This window comes from Pediculus humanus, genomic scaffold (assembly GCF_000006295.1).
Source record: "Pediculus humanus corporis 1103172108216 genomic scaffold, whole genome shotgun sequence".
NCBI lineage: Eukaryota > Metazoa > Arthropoda > Insecta > Psocodea > Pediculidae > Pediculus > Pediculus humanus.
In genome coordinates this window covers 103,586-117,083 of record NW_002987786.1, presented here as the reverse complement: position 1 = coordinate 117,083, position 13,498 = coordinate 103,586, and positions in this window count along the sequence as shown.

Sequence of the window (13,498 nt, the reverse complement as noted above, 5' to 3'; positions counted from 1 at the left end):
TTTTTTATTAAAGAACACGTAAAAAGAAAATTTTTTTTTTCTCCGCCATCTTTTGAATATTTTGCACAAAGGAAAAAAAAAAAATCAAAAGTCGGTTTTTACAAAAAAAAAAAAAAAAAAAAAATGGTTGCCAAAAGGAAAATTTTTGAAATTGAAAAAAACCGAATTCGCGATTTTTTTATTTATTCTTTTCCTCTTTCCACGACTACTACTACTTCCACGTTTTCGTTTCGTCACGTTTTCTTTTTCCCGTTTGTCAAAAACGAACGAATACGATAAAAAAAAAAATTTTTATTTTATTTTATTTCCTTACTTCCTACCCTCTACCCCTCCTCCCCGAATTATTATAAACTTGAAAGTAATAATAATAATAATAATAATAATATTAATAGTAAATTTATAAAGTGGGAGCAGATATTATAGAGAATTTCTCAAATTTTCCTCGTGGTTTTCCCTCGTGAAAGTTATTTTAATATTTATATACGAGTGTTCTTTCTTTTTGAAAACTTTAAGAATTCCTGTCGCGTCCAGACTTTACGTTAATTTTATTATCATTATTATTATTTTTTCTTTTTTTTCCCTCTGGAAGAAGTTTTTCTTTTTTTTCGAAATTCGAGCGAAATTTTTTTTTTTTTTTTTTTTTAAATTTGTCGAAAAAAAAAAAATTAAATTTCCTCTTAAATTTTTTTTTTTTTTTTTTTTTTTTTTTGGGGGGAAAAAGGGGGAAAATTCAAAAGGTCATGTTTTTTTCTTTTTTTTCTTTTTTTTCCTTTTTTTCCTTTTTTTTTCCTTTTTTTATTTCCTTTTTTAACAAATGGAAACGAAAAAAAAAAACAAACGTAAAGCTTTACAACGTTATTATTATTATTATTATTGTTGTTGTTCGAAAAAGTAAAAAGAAAGAAAAAAAAAATATTAATAATAATAATAAGTGTGAGAAAAGCTTTCAGACTTTTTTTTTTTTTTTTACGCTTTTGGAAAAATGTTTTAAAATCGGGAAAAAAAAACTCGAGAATGCAACGTTGCCATTTTTATTTTATTTTTTTTTTGGCTTAACAACGTGGAAAAAATATTAAAATGATCAATAAGAAAAATACAAGCCAAGTTCGTGAAACTAAAAAAAAAAAAAAAAAAGAAAAAAGAAAATGAAAAATTTTTTTGAAATTTATGGGTTACTAAAGCATATCGGGAAGAAAAGAAAATAAATTTTAGTATGACGTGGCAGAAGAAAAAAAAAAGTAAAAAGAAAATTTAAATTTTTGAAAATTACGCGAAAAGATTCGTAAAGATTTAAAAATCCTTAAAAAAAAAAAATTATTATTCTACTTTCACGACATCTTAAAAAAAAAAATTTTCTTGTTAAAAAACAATTAACCATCGAACAATAATTAGATTTTTTTTGTTTTTAATTTTTTCTATAACCACGTTTAAAATTTTGACGTGAACGATTTAAAATTTTTATTTTTTATTTTTAATTAATCAGAACTATTTAAAAAAAATAAAAAAGCAGAAAACTTTTTATTTAAAAAAAAAAAAAAGAAAATTTCGACCTTGAAAATAATATTTTAACCTTGAAAAAATTTTCTTTTTTTTTTTTTTTAATCCCTTAACACTCCAGCGTTTGACAGGCGTCGTTTTGATTTTTCTTTTTTTTTTTTTTTACTTCAAGCTTTTCCGTTTTTTTTTTTTTTTTTTTTAACATTCGCCCCGAGTGTTGCTTGGAGATTAAATTTCGACATTTTTACTCGAATAAAAAAAAAAAAAGCGTTCGTTCGTTTGTTTGTTTGTTTTCTTTTCGACATTTTCTTCTCCCTCGTAAGCAAAAAAAAAAAAAATTTTCCTTTCAATTAAAGCTCAATTACAAAAAAATTTCGAAAAAAAAAAAAAAAGAAATTGAACGTTTGTTTCGAATCCGACACAATACCCCCAACTTTTTGGCAATTTAAAGGCAAGTTTTCCACGTTAGAGTTTATTGCTCCCCGTTTTTTATTTTTAATAATAACCCCCCTCCCCCTTTCTTTTTTTCAAGATACTTTAAAGTATTATTAATTCCTCAAAGGTACGACCACGCATTTCAACACACCTTATCAAGCAGACGACAAATTTTATTATTATAATCCTCCTTTTTTTTTTATAAAAAGTTTCCGTTATCGTATTAAAAGAAAAACCTTTTTATTAATTATTATTATTATTAATTTTTTTTTTTTACGTCATCGGATTATCCACTTCTATGGTTTTTTCCCCTCTTCACAGAGTAAATAAAAGAAAAAAAAAAAAAAGAAAACTTTTAAATTAATTTTTTTTTTTGTTTAGAAAAAAAAAAAATTCCCAAATGAAAAACTTCATCAATAATAATAATAATAATAATAATAATAATAATAATAATAATAAATTCGATTTACGTCGCGTGAACAAACAAACAAACAAACAAACAAACCTTAAAAAAAATTTATAAATAATTGTTACCAATATTTGAAAAAAAAGAAAAAAAATACGCGTCGGATCACGTGTTTTTGTTTATTTAATTATTATTATTATTATTATTATTATTATTATTATTATTATTATTATTATTATTATTATTATTATTATTATTATTATTATTATTAATTATTATTATTATTATTGTTATTATTATTATTGTTATTATTATTATTGTTATTATTATATTTTTTTTTATGTTTTAAAATACTATTTTTTATTTGATTTGACGGGGCGGGCGGAGAAGGAGGGGAGGCGGAAATGTTTTTCCTTTTCCGGAAAATAAAAAAAAAAAATTTTCTTTTTACTGTTGCTTCGAATTAATATTAATATTTGTACATGACAGTAAAATTAATTGGGAAAAACAAGTGAAAAAAAAAATTATTAGAACGTTTCAATTAATTAATTGGAAAAAAAAAAAAAAAAACTGTTTGCGTCATTTGTTGAAAATTTTAAATTTTACTACGTTTCGCGCTTTTTTTTCTACCTCCTCCCTCTCCTTCCCCTCTGTCTCCCGACGGAAAAATTTATTTATTTATTTTTAAATAACGTTTTATTTTATTTAAATTTTTATTTTTATTTCCGTATGAAAACACAAACCACAACAACAACAACAACAACAATAAATTTTTAAGTAAAAAAGTGGGTTTCCGGTTCATGAGACAGTGTTGCCAATTTTTAAATAAATAAAACATTGATTTGATTAATTTTAACATATTAAAAACCTTTTTCAATTTTAACAAATAAAAAAAAAAAATCTCCTTTTCCGAAACGTGATTATTAACGTTTTTTCCCCTTCTCTTCCTTCCCCCCCTTTCGCCTCATTTTCTCTCTCTCTCTCTCACTTCCCTTTCCCCCCCTCAAAAAAAAAGAACTTTTGATTAATTTAATTTTGTTGTTAATTAAATCTCAGCTTTTTTTTTCAACTTTTATTTTATTTTATTTTTTAAACTTTTAACGTTTGGTAAATTTAAAATTTAAATTTTAAAAAAAAAAAGGAAATAACTTTTAACTTTAAACACATTTAACTTTACTCTTTCATCTTTTTTTTTTTTTTTACACAATGCGGTTTCCGGTTTTGGTCAAAAAAAAATAAAAAAAAAAAAAAAAATTTCCCTCGTTTTAAACTGAAATTATCGAATAATAATAATACTAATAATAATAATAATTGAAAAACTCGTTTGTAATTTTTTTTTTTTTTTAATTATAAAATTAAAGTTTATAATTAAAACTCGATCGGTTTTAGTTTATAATAAAATAAAATTATTCGTTACGCACTTACGCACCCGTGAGTTTTAATGTAATAACTTAAAAACATTGCAAATATTATTATTATTATTATTAACCCAGACGCAACAACCCCTGAAGTGTTTTTGAAATGAAAATTTCTTTTCCTAGTGTGTATGTGTGGGCGGGTGGGCGTTGGCATGAAACTTTCAAAAACTTTATTTAAAAAAAAACTTTTACGGAAATGCCATAAAACATTTTTTTTAAAGATGGCGGTAAAGGGAAGAAATAGGGGAGGAGGGGAAAAGAAAAAAATGTGAACGCAATACAACAAAAATTTTTTTAAAAAAAATAATTTAATAGGGGTTAAATCAAAATTTATAAGACTTAAATAAATATTCCGAAAAAGTTTTACTACACACTCCCACCCCCACCCCCGCCCTCCTCCCAAGCTACCGTTTCTAACGAATAATGGCAATATTATTATTATTATTATTATTATTATTACTTTTTTAAAAGTTTGTTTTGTCAAACGCGCGTGCGCAAAAAAAAAAACCTTCGCCAATAATTATCGTCTTTATTGTTTTCTCGAAGATTCCTGACCTTTCTTAACTACCACAATAAAAAAAAATAACCTTTAATGACGTCACAAAAAAAAAAAATTTTTGCTCGCACAATGAATTCTAACTTAATAAACTTATTATTAACAAAAAATTTTAACCTTCAATCTTTATTATTATCATTATTATTTTAAAGGCGTCGCGCGTTACGTTATTGAATGAATAATAATAATAATAATAATAGTAATAATAATAATAATAATAATAATAATAATAATAATAATAATAATAGTTAGAAAAATTCATTCAAAATGAAATTGTTAATGGAATAATATAATTTCATAAATAACATGTCAAATAAATGTGGATTGTGAAACGTTTCCGGTTATGAAATCACTACAATGAATACGTAGGAATAAAGTAAGAATGAATGATTCGCCTTTTTTTTTTTTTTTTTTTTTTTTTGGAAAAACTTTAGAAATTGGAAAAAATTTATAAAAAAAAATCTGCTGACACGAAAAATAGGGGGGGGAAAAAAAAAGTTTTTTAGATAAAAAGAGAAAGAAAGAAGATAAATAAAAGAACGTGTTTAAACAATGCGAATTTTCGAAAAAGAATTTATTTTTATTATTAGTATCATCAGCATCATTTCCGGTTTATCGATTCGTTGAAATATAAACGATCGAAAAAAAAAACGAGATCTCGAATGAATGAAAATAGCTATCGCAATTAAAAAAAAAAAAAAGGAAAATTCAATTTTAATTAGTTGCGAATAAAAAAAAATTATTTCACGGAATTTTCGCCTTTTTTTTATTTTTGTTAAAGGAAAATTTTCCGTGGGAAAAAAAAACACGCATTTGAATTTCATATGAAATACTAATAATAATAATATGAGAAAATGGCGTCGGTGGCGTCGGCGGAAGTTGAAAGAATATATCGATATAATTGAATTGAAAATAAATAAAGTCATTAAATCTAAAAAATTAATTTCCGTTTTTTTCTTTTTTTTTTTTTTAAATAGAATCATTTCCGGTAGGAAACTTTTTTTCTATTTTCAATTTGCCAGCCATTTATTTACCAGTTTTTAAAAAAATATATTATCATTATTATCATTATTATTATTTTTAATTTAAATCTTTTAAAAATAAAAAATTATTTTTGTTAGTGACACGATACAAAAAAAAAAAAAAGAAAATTTTTTTTGGAATCAATTTTCAAAAGGAAACCGAAAAAAGTGAAAGAAAAAAAAAATGGGTCAGAAAATTTCTTTTTAAAAGTGAAGCGTAGTATTTATTATATAACGTAAATTGACAACCTTTTCATTAATAAATAATAATAATAATAATAATTAATTATAATAAAAATAACTTTTCAACTAAATGAAAAACAAATTTTCGTTTTTTTTTTTTTTTTTTTTTAAATTCTTAGAAAATTATTTTTCCTGGTTATTAATTTAAAAGAAAAAAAGAAAATAACCTGGAAAGAAAAATTATTTATAATCAAGTTTCGAATTTCATTATTATTATTATCATTATCATTATCATTATTATTATTATTATTACTATTATTATTATTTTAAATTTTTTTCGCGATTCGGGAAATTTTTTTTTTTTTTTTAACTGGTTATATAATTTATTTATTTAACAAACGAACGAACTAACGAACGAAGGAATCCATTTTTGTTTTTGTTTTAATTGCGTTGTTGCCAAATTTATTTCCCCCCCCCTTTTTTATTTTTATTCGCGTTAATTTTTTTTTGCGGTTTTCTATTTTTTTTTTTTCAAATAATTTAATAAAATTAAAAAAAAGTATGGAATCAAACGAATAAGAAAAAAAAAATTTTTTTAAATGAATTTAAAATTTTTTTTTCAAGTTGTAAATTTGAATATAAAAAAAAAAGGAAAAGTTAGAAAACTTTCAGCTTTTCCGCAAAAAGTCAACTTTTCCAAAAAAAAAAAAAAAAAAGGCTTTGAAATTTATTTATTATTTATTAATGTTATTTTTTTTTTTTTTTCTAAAAATGAAAAGTTGTTCAGTGGTTACAGAAAAAAAAAAAAATGTCAAACAAAATTTTTTTTTTTCGTAACATACGCAATAAAAATTTTAAAACCTTTTTTTTTTTCATTTTCTTAATTTTTTTTTATTAAAAATAAAAAATTAAATTTTTTACAAATAACCGCAAATTTTTCCAACCGGAAAAACTTTTTTCGTTAGCTTCCGGGCACCGTGAAAATGCATTTAAAAAAAAAAAATTATTAATTTTAAACCTAATATAAAAAAATATATGTGTCATCAACAATACGCATTGCGTATATTACGCGTATGCAAAAACCCATGCACACGCACACGCACACACACACACACACAAACACACACATACACGCACATATGTTTTATTAAAGAAAATTTTACGTAAGCATAATGTGAAAACCTTTTTTTTTTTTCCTTTTTTTACGACTCGAATAATAATTTAAATGAAAGGTTTACTCAAAAGGTTTACAGTGGGTTTCCCGAAAAGGTTTACATAAAAAAAATAATAATGATGATGATGATGATGATGATGATGACGATGAAAATGATGAAAAAAGTCAAAATTTACATACATCGCACGTATTTTCCTATGCTGTTTTTAAATTTTTAAAAATTCAAACTTATGCTTTGTAGAAACCATAATAATAATAATAATAATAATAATAATAATAATAATAATAATAATAATAATAATAATAATAATAATAATAATAATAATAAATATTATTTTTTTTAAGATGTACTCAATCATACAAGAAAAGTTTCAAATGTTATTATTATTATTATTTATTTATTTACGAGTCAAAATAATTTTTTTTTTTTCGGGAAATTGAAGAATTAAAAAAAAGAAAATTTTATTTTTTGTTTTTCTTTTTGATCGACTGAGTAAAATAAATAATTAAGATTTTCTGGAATAAAATATCAAAACGTCTGGATATAATGTAAAAGTTTAAAAGATATAATGTAATTGTTTAAAAGAGCGCGGGGGGGGGGCGAGAAGAAATAAGAAAAAAAGAAAAATAATGATAATGCAAAATAAAAGAGAAGAAATTTAAAAGTAAAAATAAAAATAAAAAGAAAACAAAGTGGAAAAAACAAAAAAAAAAAAAAATTTAAAACTTTATAACAAGCAAAATCAAATAATAATAATAATGATAATATTAATAATAATAATGATAATAATAATAATAATAATAATAATAATAATAATAATAATAATAATAATAATAATAATAATAATTAAAAGGAAAAAAAGGAAAAAACGAAAAAGGAAAATATTATGAAATTTCATTAAGAAAACGACAACGGATAAGATTGAAAAGGCGGCGATGCGAAAAATATTAAAAGAAAAAAAAGTGCGTGAGTGCGCGAGTGCGTGGAAAAAGAAACAAGTTTTCTTTTTGTCTTTTTGAAAACGTTAAAAATCATTTGAAAAATTATTAAAACTAACGTGAGTGTGTCGTGTCGTCACAGTCAAAGAATTTTTATGAAAAAATGGGTAAAAAAAAAAAAAAAAAACTAAACTTATCTTATAAAATTTCTTTACATTCGCGTAAGAAAATCTATTTCTAACTCTCTCTCTCTCTCTCTCTCTCTCTCTCTCCTCAAAATTTCCCAATCGAACGAAAAAAGGAAAAAAAAAAATTTTCTTTTATGATATTTCATCACGTGTTATGACAGGTACAAATTTTAACGTTGTGAACTTTAAATTAAAAAAAATCCTTAAAACTTCCGGTATTAGAATCTCGCGGTATTGTGCGTGTGCGTCAGAGATTAATTTTACATTGTGCGTAAGATAAGAAAATGATTTAAATTAACTAAGTAGGAATTAAACCTCGCCATCATTTATTGTCTTATTCTTATTTACAATGTCTAGAAAATCTTTTCCCCTCCCCTTCCCCTCATCTTATCTCTCTCTCTCTCTCTCTCTCTCTCTTTAGTGTTTTAATGGTTATGCAAAAAAAAAATAATTTTTAGGTTTTAAAATGGAAAATCTTTTTTTTTTATAACTTATAAAGAAGATAATATTAAATACGTAAACTTTTTTTTTTGTTTACTAACATTATCAAAAGTTTAAACCGGAGGAAAATCACAAAAAAAAAAATTCCCAAAAAAAAGTTTTCCCAAAATTTACAAAAAAAAAGGAAAAATCCGAATTTTTAACCAAAAAAAAAAAGGAAGAAAATCCCCCGTGATTTTTTTTCCCAGAAAAAAAAAAAAATAAGAAAAGAAATAACTTCTGTTTCCGATTTAATTTTCACCCGAATAAATAAATCAAAAACATCTTTTATAGAAACTTTTATTTTTTATTTTTTTTTTCTCCGTTTATTATTATTATTATTATTATTATTATTATTATTATTATTATTATTATTATTATTATTATTCACGCGGGACGGACTTTTTTGATTCTGGATAAAAAAAAAAAAAAAAAAAAAAATTGATAAAATCCAGGAGACGTTTTTATAAATGGAGAATTCGTTTTTGTGGGGGGTTTCTTTATTAAATAAATTATTTCTAAGACATCGAACAGATAGAAAAAAAAAAAGTTTTCTGCTATTTTCGTTAATGTTTGTAAACAAATTCAAAACTTTGCTTTTTCTTTTATTTAAAATCGTTCAAAACTTTCGCTATAAAATGAAGAGAAAAAAACCGGGAAAAAAATTAATACTCTAAAGGAAAACAGTAGACATTTTTTTTTTTTTTTGAAAAATAATCATCAAAAAGGTGGGAAAAAAAATTTTTAAATTTAAATTAAATTAATTTTTTTTTTTTTTTTATGGGGAGTCGAATTTTTTTATTAATGACGCGTTTGTTGTAGTTTATGTTGTTGTTGTTGTTGTTGTTGTTGTTAATTTTCGTATATATAGATAAAAAAAAAACCGTTTGAATTTATTACGTTTTGTTATTTTGAAAAAACTAATTTTTTTTTTTTTTTACGTAAAATAATAATAATAATAATAATAATAATAATAATAATAGTAATAAAACGTCATTTCCGGTGGTGGTGAAACCCGATTAACAAAAATCAACAAATTTTTTTATGTTTACTTTAAGTTGTTTAAAAAACAAACGAAAAAAAAGCGACGACGATTGAGAAACGTTTTTTTTTCTTTTCCTTCTTCTGTTGTTTTTAAATTTATTATTGTTTAAATTTTTTTTTTTTTTCCAAAAATAAAATTTTTTTAAAAAATTTTAACATTGAATCGAACAGGGTCGGAACTCGTATTGTAAAATAAAAAAATTATTTTAATTTTTTATCAATCAATTGCGACTTTAAATCCTACCTCCCTTATTTCTCCTACCCTTAAAAAATTTTTTTTTTTAACAATTTAAATTCACGATCGACGACTTTGATATTAAAAATTTTAACAAGAGAAAATAATTTCCCTTTAAAACTTTTTTAAAAAAATTTTCTATAACTATTATTATTATTATTTTTATCGTGGAAGTAGTTGAACCGTCATTCGCAGAAAAAAAAAAAAAAAATTTTCGTTTTATACCACGTAAATAAAAAAAACGAAAAAAAGATGTTCGTTATAAAAAAAAATCTTTCGTTCAAAAAAAAAAGAGAAAGAAAAAGAAAAGAAAAGAAAAGAAAAGAAAAGTTCGGTTACCGGAAATATGAGAAAATGGAATGAGTAGGGGGGCGGGGAGAGGGGGAAATGGACGGAAAAAGAAAAGAAAAAGAAAAAGTTAAAGAAAATATCAATTATATATATATATAAAAAGAAAGAAAGGAAATCTAAGGAAACAAAGAAGAAGAAATATTAATAATAATGATAATAATAATAATGATAATAATAATAATGATAATAATAATAACGATAATAATAATAATGATAATAATAATAATGATAAAAATAATAATGATAATAGTAAATTGAATATCACTCACATCGTTAAAATTATTTGCTAAAAAACAGAAAGAACGAAACTATTTTAAAAATAGCAAATATTTATTTTTGCTAGCATAAAGAAAAACAAAAAAAGAAAAAAAAGAAAAAAAATGAAAATTTAAATTCGATTCGACGTTTTTTTTTTTTTTTTTTTATTATTATCGCGTATCGGAAAAAAAATTTTCACGATGCCGTTAACAAAGAAAATTTTTATTTTTTTTATCTTATAAAAAAAATAAGTAAATGATACGACTGTAATTCTACTTCTTCTTCCACGTCAATAAAAAAAAAAATTTTCTTTTTTATATTATTTTATGAAAATGACTTTTTCTCCGAATAGGGGGAAAAAAAAATTTTTTTTTTTTTTTGTATTCTTTTCATTTGCGACGTTTCCCCGTAAATAATAATAATAATAATAATAATAATAATAATAATAATAAAAATAATAAAAATAATAATAATAATAATAATAATAATAATAATAAAAATAATAATAATAATAATAATAATAATAATAATAATAATAATATTAATAATAATAAACCTTTTGATAATTTAAAAAAATAAAATAAAATGAAAAAAAAAAAATTGCGGGTCGATTCGATCGTTTTTCAGAGAGAGAGAAAAAAAAAAAAAAACGGAAATATTAATGAGGGCCCCCATATCGAACTTTTCCGACAAATTTCCCTCTTCTGCTATTTTACAACCCTTTTCCCACTGGAAATTTTTTTTTTTTTTTTGTCGAGAGACAAAACAAATAAACTTATTTAAAATTTAAAAAAAAAAAAAAAAAAAAAACATTTTTTCCTTTTTTGTATTTATTTAATTTTTTTTTTTTACGATTCGAAATAATAATAATAATAATAATAAAAGGGAAAATAATGGAGGAAATAATTAATGACAATCGGATGTAAAAATGAAATGTATTAAGTAAATATCGTGAAATGTAAACCTGAAAATTTTCCACCGGAAAAAAAAAATTTTTCTAAAACAAACGGAAAAGGAAACTAAAGAATGGTGTGTAACCACACCCAATCCACAAGTTACTTTTAGCAGACGGTTTTGTTTTTCGAAAAACCAACAAACAGACAAATATAGAAACGCGTCGACCGACAAACCGAACGTCATCAATCAAAAAAAAAATAGAATAAATAATTAACGACGTTTCCGTATACCTGTCACGTGGGCGCGCGTAAATAATTAAAATATTAATAATGATAATAATTCGAAGGTGGTTTAAGAAACGACGTAATTCCACCGATGGCGAAAGCAATAAAAAAATAATAATGATAATTATCAAAGGTCTCTCCCTCCCCCTCCCCCTCTTAACCCGTGCGTAAAAGTTTTAAACGAACAAAATTAAATTATAAAAATTTAAATAAGGTTAATTAATTTTAAATAAGGTGAGTTTAATAAAAGTAATTAAACGTCGTTGTAATGTCCGCAAAAACGATTTCGCCATGTTAATTTCACACCCTCCCCCCTACCCCCCAAAAAAATGTTTTTTAAGGGTCTTTTAAATACGGTGAAAATGTGCGTGAAACAAAGTTAAAAAAGAAATTATAAATAATTAAATACTTAATCGTTTGTAAATAATTAAATTAAATAAAGAGTCGTCGTTCGTTTACAAGTTTATTAAAATTGCTTACGTCATTAATGAACAATGGCGGTGGTGATGATGATAATAATGATATTTTAAAATAACAAAATGTTTCTATTCCGTTCGTGTAGTTGTTTTTAAATTGTGTGGCCTAAGAAACAAAAAAAAAAAGGTTTAAAGGTTTAAAAACAAAACTATGAATTAAAAATCTAATTTAAAACTAAAAAGGAAAGAAAAAGGCTTTTAAATTATTATTATTATATTTTTGAAAAAGGATCTTTTTGAAATGGACAATAATGAAAAACAAGGTGAAAGTTTAAAGATAATATTAAATAAGTTTAACAATAACGTTATTTATTAGTTTCTTTCTCAGTCAACAAGTATATCGTATTGTATTTACTATCTAATTAAAAAGAAGTGATATCATCAAAATCGAAACCTTTTAAGATTGAAACGTGTATAAAGAGAAAACCACCCCCTCCTTCCCCCTCCCCAGTTTCATTTTCGTAAACGTTTAAAAAAAAGACATTTACAAAACTATTTCGTTTCGAAGCAGGTAAATGAGAAAAAAAAAAAAAGAAATAAAGGAATTATTTGAAATCCTATTCTATAAAATTTTCTTTAAACCCTTGAAAACGACGGAAAAGGTTTTACGGGTAATCGATAGGGTAAATATCAACCAACGAACGTACGAACGCCATAATAGTTCGTTTATATATAATGAAATCGATAAAAAAAAAAAAAAATATTTTATTTCATTCACGAAATGACGAATTCGTTATTAAATTTTAATGAAAAAAAAAAAAAAAAAAATTTACATACAAAAAAGGCGATGAAGACATTTTAAGGTTTTGAAAGTGGATACAAAAAGGGGGATTCGAAAAGGTTTCAATAATAATAATAATAATAATAATAATAATAATAATAATAATAATAATAATAATAATAATAATAATAATAATAATAATAATAATAATAATAATAATAATAATAATAATAATAATAATAATAATAATAATAATAATAATAATAATAATAATAATAATAATAATAATAATAATAATAATAATAATAATAATAATAATAATAATAATAATAATAATAATAATAATAATAATAATAATAATAATAATAATAATAATAATAATAATAATAATAATAATAATAATAATAATAATTTTTTAATTTACGTAGAAAAAAAACTTTTTTATTTTTTTTTTTTAAATTAATTTTTGTCCGAGTTTTTTTTTTTTTTGTGTAGTTTTTTTTAGTTTTTTTTTTAGTTTTTTTTTGCTGTCAAGTTTACGAAAACTTTCTTTTAGCAAAAAAAAAAAAAATTACAAACTTTGAAAATATTTAATATTACGGTAATAAAAAAAAAAACAGTAATTAAAATGTCACGCATAAATAAATCACGGCGCATTTATATTTTCTTTTGATCTCTTTTTTTTTTTATATTTTATTTTATTAATTAAAATAACGTAATTAATTATCGAAATATGTAATGATAATGATTATTATACGAGAGAGAGAGAGAGAGAGAGACACACACACACACAAAATAACAATTACGTAATTAATAGAACTCTCGTTTTTGTTTTTACCGGGGGAGGGGGGCAGGGAGGGGATTTTTGCAAATTTTTTTTTTTTTGCTTCGAAAATAATTTTAAATCTCTCTTTTGTTTGTAATACATTAAAAA